Raw genomic sequence first — 7,831 nt, 5'->3', positions numbered from 1 at the left:
AGTGCTGGGATTAAAGGCGTGCGCCACCACCGCCCGGCCACTTGCTGTTCTTGTAGAGGACCTAGGTTCAGTCTCCAGCAACCACTTGGTGGCTCGAAACCATCTATGACTCCAGTTCTAAGGAGTTCGCCCTCTTCTGACTGGATACAGGCACAGGCACAGTACACATACATACATACAGGCAAAAAAACTCTTACACATAAATCTTTTTTTTTTTAAAGGTGCTTTTGTAAAGGAGAATAATGGCCTGTGGCCATGGCTGTCGGGGCTGCATTTCCCCCAGTCAGGCTCCTTTGGTGTGCTCACAAGGGAAAACCAACAGAGCAGGGAGGCACACTGGATGCTACTTCTAGACTTCAGCTGGGGGCCTGAGCTGGCTGGGAGGTTGCAGCTAGCCAAACTGACCACTGGGAAGAGTGAATGGATTAACTGAGCTACTCCTCCACCCCAGTAGTAATACAGAGTCGTGTGAACTGGAGACACCACCCCCTCCTCACCATCCTAGAAAAGATACTTTTCAGGACCCTTCTCCCCACCTGGGAGGCTCTTCTCTTCTTCATGACAGTGTTGTGCCCAGGGTGTCCCCATTCTGGGTTACTCCCCTCTGTGACACAGGCAGAGAGTTTATGGGGTTGAGGTGCATGCTGGCCTTATCAAATATTTTTAACAAGTTTTTAAATTATCTTTTTATCATTTAATTTGTATTTTATGTATATTGGTCTTTTGCCTGCATGTATGTCTGTGTGAGGGTGTCAGGTTCCTTGGAACTGGAGTTATAGACAGTTGTGAGCTGTCATGTGGGTGCTGAGGATTGAACCCGGGTCCTCTGGAAGAGCAGCCAGTGTTCTTTAACTGTTGAGCCATCTCTCCAACTCCCTCACCAGATATGAACAGATCCCTCTTTAAAATATTTATTTTTATTTTATGTGAATGTGTAAATGCTTGTCTGAAGGTTTGTACCATTTGTGTGTCTGGTGCCTGAGGAGGTGAGAAAAAGGTTTGAAATTGGATTTACAGGTAATGATGAGCCACCATGTGAGACTCTAGGGAGGGGGGGCCTGAATACGAATGAGACCATTTAGAAACAAAAGCAAATTGGGCTGGGTTTGTAGCCCGGTTGGTAGAGTGCTTGCATAGGTCACACAAAGCTCCAGGCTCATAAATGCTATACTCCCAGCACCCAGGGGAATCCAAAGTTTAGGGGTTATCCTTCCAGCTAAATACTGAGTTCAGGCCTATCTCAAAAACAAAAAAGCAAACTGAACTTCTACTTCAGTAATTGTGTGGAGATAAATTTAAAATAGATTTTCAAAAAGAGACTTCAGATGAATTATAATAAAATCACTGAAAATTTGGGAATAAAACCTGCTGAAGAGAAAACCCCAACTAAACCTGATTATAAGATTGTAAAATTTTCTTACATCAAAACATAAACATTCAATCACCAAAAATTAAAAGGCAATAAAAGAGAACCAGGCAGTGGTGGCTCACACCTTTAGAGGCAGATGATCTCTGTGAGTTGGAGGCCAGCCTGATCTATAGAGTGAGTTTTAGGACAGCCAAGGCTGCACAGAGAGACTCTGTCTCAGAAACAAAACAAACGGGGCTGGAGAGATGGCTCAGTGGTTAAGAGCATTGTCTGCTCTTCCTAAGGTCCTGAGTCAATTCCCAGCAACCACATGGTGGCTCACAACCATCTGTAAAGAGGTCTGGTGCCCTTTTCTGGCCTTCAGGCATACAGACAGAATATTGTATACATAATAAATAAATATTTTTTTAAAAAAACAAAAACAAAACAAGCAAAACCCAAGCAAGCAAAAAAAAAAGCATGCACAAATACACGAACGTACGTGTGTTCACAACATCGTCCTTTAGTGGTCACTACCTTACTCCCTTGAGACAGGGTCTCTCGCTATACCTGGCGCTTGCTGATTTTTGAACAGGCTGGTATTTCCAGTTCCTACCTCTAGTTCTGAGATTACAGGCGTGTGTACAGCCATGTCTGGCTTTTTATGTGGATACTAGAGAGCCAAACTCAAATCCTCATGTTTGTATAAGTACTTGTTTTAGGATTACTATCGCTATATTGAGACACCATGACCAAAAATAATTTGGGGAGGAAGGGGTTTATTCTGCTTGTGCTTCCAGGTCCATCACCGAAGGAAGTCAAGGCGGTAACTCAAAAGGCAGGAACCTGGAGGAAGGAGGGGATGCAGAGGCCATGGGGCCTGCTGCTCACAGGCTCGCTCCACACACTCACTTACCCTGCCTGCTTACTTTCTTCTTTTTTTTCCTTCCTTCCTTCCTTCTTCTTTTTTTTTTTCAAGACAAAGTTTCTCTTTGTAGCCCTGGCTGTCCCAGAACCTGATCTGTAGACCAGGTTGGCCTCGAATTTACAGAGATCCACCTCACCTGCCTCCCTCTGCCTCCCGACTACTGGGATTAAAGGTGTGAGTCCTGGCCTTCAGTTGACTAAGCCTGCTTTCTTAAAGAACCCAGGACCATCATCCCAGAGATGGCCCCACCCACAATGAGCTGGGCTCTGCCCCATGGATAACTATTTAAGAAAATGCCCCACAGGCTTGCGTAAAGCTTGATCTTATAGAGGCATTTTTTTCAACTGTAGATCCCTCCCCTCAGATGACTTACTAGCTTGTGTCAAGTTGACATAAAATTAGCCAGCACAGCACATTTATCCACTGAGCCATCTACTCAGCTCTTCGTTTTTCTTTATTTTTTAAGCAATAACACCAACAAAAACATATTTATTTGTGGGCATGCATACCACATTATGAGTGTGGAAGTTGAGGACAGTATGTGAGTTCTCAACTTTTGACTGTGTGGATTCAGGGGATTGAACCCAGGTCATCAAGCTTGAAAACAACACTCTTACCACTGGGTCATTTTGCCAGCTCCCTACACACACATTCTTTATGGAGTGACAGTGGTCCAGGCTGGCCTTGAACTCACCACGTAGGTAGTGATGACCTTGAACTCTCGATCTTACTGCTTCTATCTCCCGAGTGCTGGATTATAGACATGCCCAGTTACTACAGTTACTAGAGATTGAACTCAAGACCTTCTGTATGCTAGATAAGTACTCTACCAAGTGAGCTGTATCCTTAGCCCTGGAGTTACTAATGTCAGAGTAGAACACTTTCTGCCAAGTTCTGGGTTGAACATACTGTGTTATGCTCACTTTGTAGTTGGAGAAAGGAGGCCTACAGAGGCTGGAGCCTGGTGCCAACATTTGTGTGCTGTTAGAGCTTGAATTGGTCCCATTAGGCTAAATCTTTTCTTTTAGTTCATTTTGAGGTACTTGGGATGAGAACCCAGTCTCATATTTTGTTAGGCCAGTGTCTCCCAAAGATCTGTGCTCCAGTCTTAGCTGGACCTCCTGTATTCTATTTACCCTCCTGCTGCCCCTTTTATATCATTCAAATCCTGTGTGCCCTGATCTGGAAACTTAACTGAGCTTGTAACACCTCAGCAGGCCAAATGAAAGTCCATGCCTCTCAGCTGTGTCCAGGCTCAGCACACTTGGCCCTATGACCCCATATGACCCTGCCATCTCATTTCCCATCATTATCATTATCATTATCACCATTAATACCCCAGCAATGCTTAAACATGCATGGGCAGCCGGGTATGGCAGTTCTCTAGTTGTTCCTACCCTGGGCAGTCCTAGTTGCTTGTGTTATTGTCATACCCAGGCTCCACAGTCTTCCTTTATGCTGTTTCGCCTTATCACATGTGGTCCTCCAAGCAGTGCTATCTTCGGGTGTCTTCCATCATTCCTTCTCATAACATGGCCGAAGGATCTCAAGCCGTATCCTGTAGTTTACTTCCTTCTATAGATGAAGGTGTTCCTTTCTTTTTTTATATTTATTTATTTTTTTATGTATACAATATTCTGTCTGTGTGTATGCCTGCAGGCCAGAAGAGGGCACCAGACCTCATTACAGATGGTTTAATTCCCATGTGGTTGCTGGGAATTGAACTCAGGACCTTTGGAAGAGCAGGCAATGCTCTTAACCTCTGAGCCATCTCTCCAGCTCAATGGAGATGTTTCTTAATGTCATTGTTGTGCAGCCTGTCTCTTCGTGTGACACCTAGAATCCTTCTGAGACACGCCATCTCAAACACATCCAGCCGCTGTTCTAAGGAGCCTTTCATTGTCCAGGTTTCAGAGTTGTAAAGAAGGCAGCTCAAGACAAGTGTCTCACAGACTTGTAATTTTATTGTTGTTGTGTCTCTTGTTGACCAAACCTTTTCTAGTGCCTGAAGTGCAGCCCTCGCTGTCTCACCTCCCACCCTCCCTTAATCCCTCTTGCTGAAGTAACACTCATCACCCTTGTGTTCCTAGAACTTTTATATCACTTGCCGAATCTGCCGGAAAGGCCATGCCTCAAGGTCTTCCCCCAGTTGCCAATTTTTGCTGTCTAGAACCAGGAGCATGTTGGTCTACTCCTTGAGAGCACTTGACCCTCCTCCCAGCCCATCTTCTCCCTTTCCTCTGTCCTCACTTTCTGCCTCTCCCTCTACCTGTACCCTTAAGTCCAAGGTCCAGCTGGAACCCATATGTTGCCTTTAGCTGGTGTTTTTCCTTAGTCTCATCATCTATAGCAGTTAAATGTATGACAATAAGTGGTTTGGTTGGTTGGTTGTGTTGTTGTTGTTTTGGTTTCGGGGGGAGATTTTTTTGTTTTTGTTTGTTTTTTTGAGATAGTTTCTCTGTGTACCAATCCTAGTTGTACTTGAACTCCATTAGTAGACCAGGCTGGTCTCAAATTCGAGAGATCTGCTTTCCCCTGCCTTCCGAGTATTGAGTACTAAGTACCAGGATTAAAGGAATTTGCTACAGCTACTGCCACACCTGCTACCCTATTTTTGTTTGTTGTTTTTATTTTGGCTTTTGGGATAGCATCTTGATGTGCAGACCAGACTGGCCTCAAACTTGTGATGATGCTCCTGTCCTGCTTCCTGTAACTAGCAGTACAGGCATGAACCACAGCCCCCACTCATGGTTGTTTTTGAAAAGTTCAGAACTGTTTGTCTATGAAGAGTGATCTTTCTGGATTTCTTCAGATTCAAACATTTTTGTGGGGAGGGACCTGGCGCGGAGAATAAGCAGCATAGAAGCTGTTTTCCTACTAACTACCTCAGAAGGTGCACAGAATCAGGTCAGGTGACGGCCCTTTTATGATTGCTCCATCACCCTAGTAGGCAGGTACTGTCCCTCTGTCATTAAGAGGTAATTTGTGGTGATAAATGACTTTTAAATGCTCTCACAGAGTCCACTCCGGTTGAACTAAGTTCCTGTCCTTCCTCATGTCCCCTGGCCAGGCTCATAAAAGATTCTTGTAGGTGCTCCTAAGAGCATCTGCCTCTAGCATCTGTTTCCAAACGTGCCTACTGCTGAGCCAGGAGATTGGTGACTTGAGGGCAGTGAGGAATAAGGACCAGGTTTTGTTGTTGTTTTTCTTGCTATGGAACCCTCCCCCACATTGGGAGCCACACTGTGGCCTCTTTAAGGTCAGAGGGAACTGGTCAGAGGGGCAAGGACACTGAAAACCACCAGCTCAAGGTTCCTTGAGGAGGGGCAGCCCCTGTGGGGACAATGCTTGTGAGGCTCCTGGCATTCAGAAGTGCTTCCCAGCCAGCCAAGGTGTCTGTGGGCCATGGGGCTTTGGTGTTGTGTTTGGAGGATGGTAAATGAGTGCACACTGGTGTCTGCAGGGACAGTCCTACCGGCCTTAGCTGCACTCTGCTCACTGATGAGTCTGAGGAGAGGAGGGTTATCTGGGTTCAATTTCACCTTTGAACTTCAGCTGCTTTGGGCTTTATATTTCAAGCCCAGATGTCCACCACTGCTGTGAAATTGTGACTCAGGCCAGGCGAGGTCAAAGGTCTTAAGAAATGTGTTGGAAAGAGGCAGGAAATCCTGAGCCCGAATTATCTCATTCAGAGCAACGAAGGACAGCTTCCATGTTGGAAACGCCCACATTGCCCTAGATGGACTCAAGAGTTGTGACTCTAGATACCTCCACCCAAAAAGATGGGAAGTAAAGGTCTAATAGAGAAAGTGGGAAAAGTGAATTGGTGAATTGATTTGAAAACACAGTTGATTTCAGGAGTAAAAGGCGCTAATGAGTAACACGCCTAAATCCCTTTTTTTAAAGCGTGAGTTTCATATTGACAGTAAGATCTTTAGCATGTGCAGAATGAAGTCTGTGTGTTGTTAATTTGAAGTGTCATCTTTTCTAATCCGTGAACAGGGAGCTCCGAACCTGTGACTGTAATTACAGATCAAACCTGTAGAGGGAGTCTTGTCTATCATAGATTGTTCACAATGCAAAGCTTTCAGAGGAAGAAAGAAAAGGGCTTTTTAAAGAAAAGTTGGAGGGTTAAAGGCAGTCTGTTTCAAAATTGCAAACAATCGTGGTGGCTGTCTCGTTTGCTCTCCTCTGCTGGCTCCACTGTGAATGAGTTGTAGCGTAAAGGAATCTGTAGAAATTGTCCTTCCTCCTCATAGGAACCAGGAGGAGGGCTCGTTATTGGGTTTCTTTTGGGGGGCGGGGCATCTCCCTACAGAATTTCATGTACGTCTCTATCCTTGTTAAAGCTCAGCTTTATTCGAGGCCCATGTTTTCTAACCTGGCCTTTTGACTTGGTGGTAGAGAATTCGGGGGGCGTTTGCCCTAACCCATTTTTTTCTCTGTCGATGTTTTAATTCTGCCGTAAGGAGACTACCTTGTTAGGTCGCCGGCGATTCTGAGGTTGCCCGGAGATTTAGGGTACTCCTCTAGCCACCTCGTGCCGCCCCATTCTGTCTTCTCCTGATGCCAAGACGGAAGGTGTTTTTGCCCCGAGGAGGACCTCACCTTGGGTCGGCGTGCGTCTTCCCTTTTCTAGCGGAGTCCCTGCGGACTGCGCTCGCCCAGGTCTGGGCAGCAGTCTTGATATTATGCTATGACTTTACTACGATAGCCAGAGCGCCGTAAGGAGCCGGCACCGTGTGGTCTGCTGGAGCACAATGACCCGCGGAGTGGGGCGGGGGCTCTCAAAGGGAGCCGGCAGCGAGCGGGCGGCGAGCGCTCCGGGTCGCCGGAATGTTTGGGTCGAACAGGTGAGCGCAGTCTGGACATTGGAGCTGGCGGCGGGGCGGAGAGGAGGGGTTCAGGGGCGGGTGCAAACTAAGTGGTGGGAAAGAGACAAAGGAAGAGTGAGAAGCGAGATGGTACAGCAGAATAGAAAGGAGGCGAGGGGAGGGGAGGAGGCGGCCCGTGGGTAGGGTGCCCAGGAGCTCAAGCTTGAACTTGATCGAGAAAAGGGGGCCCTGCGGTGTGGGCGGGGGCCCGACCGAGAGTCGGCCACGTGCCTGGCTTTTCCTTGTTAGGGTCCCACTAAGACCTCCTAGGTAGGGCTGAGCCCGCGGGTCCCGCTGCCTTGCCCGACAAACACCCGCGGTGCCCGGGATTGAGACGCCTAGGGTCGAGGGCTGTGTAGAGGCCCCACGGCACCAAGAGTTCCCGACGATGCCTCCCTTAGTCACTTTCTTTGGGGCAAGTCTCCCTCTCCTGGCCTGAACGCAGACAGTTTGCAGGGTACGTCCCCACCCCTCCCCAAGACTTGAAGTCCGTAGCCTCTGGGAGCCAGGGTCGAGTCCAGCTCCCTCGCCTCCTTTCCGGGGCCGCAGCCCCCAGGGATCTTCCTCCAAGCTCTTCTCCCTTAAGAAGAGCTCTATCCAGTAGCGCACGGCAGCGCGTCCAGCGCACCCTGGTCCTCATACCTGGCCAAGCACCCCCCCCTTCTTCCTTCTCTCCCCCCC

At 47.6% G+C, this 7,831-nt stretch overlaps 1 protein-coding gene across 2 annotated transcripts in view; it reads left to right on the top strand.

The window, feature by feature from the left end:
* Window positions 1-7,831, top strand: part of Nol4l (nucleolar protein 4 like) — a 124,804-nt gene that overhangs the window by 81,008 nt on the left and 35,965 nt on the right. The gene's annotated exons all lie outside the window — the stretch shown is intronic.

This window comes from Microtus ochrogaster, linkage group LG8 (assembly GCF_000317375.1).
Source record: "Microtus ochrogaster isolate Prairie Vole_2 linkage group LG8, MicOch1.0, whole genome shotgun sequence".
NCBI classification, from domain to species: domain Eukaryota; kingdom Metazoa; phylum Chordata; class Mammalia; order Rodentia; family Cricetidae; genus Microtus; species Microtus ochrogaster.
Note: the sequence above shows the minus strand (reverse complement) of the source record. Positions and strands in the feature narration are given on the sequence as shown.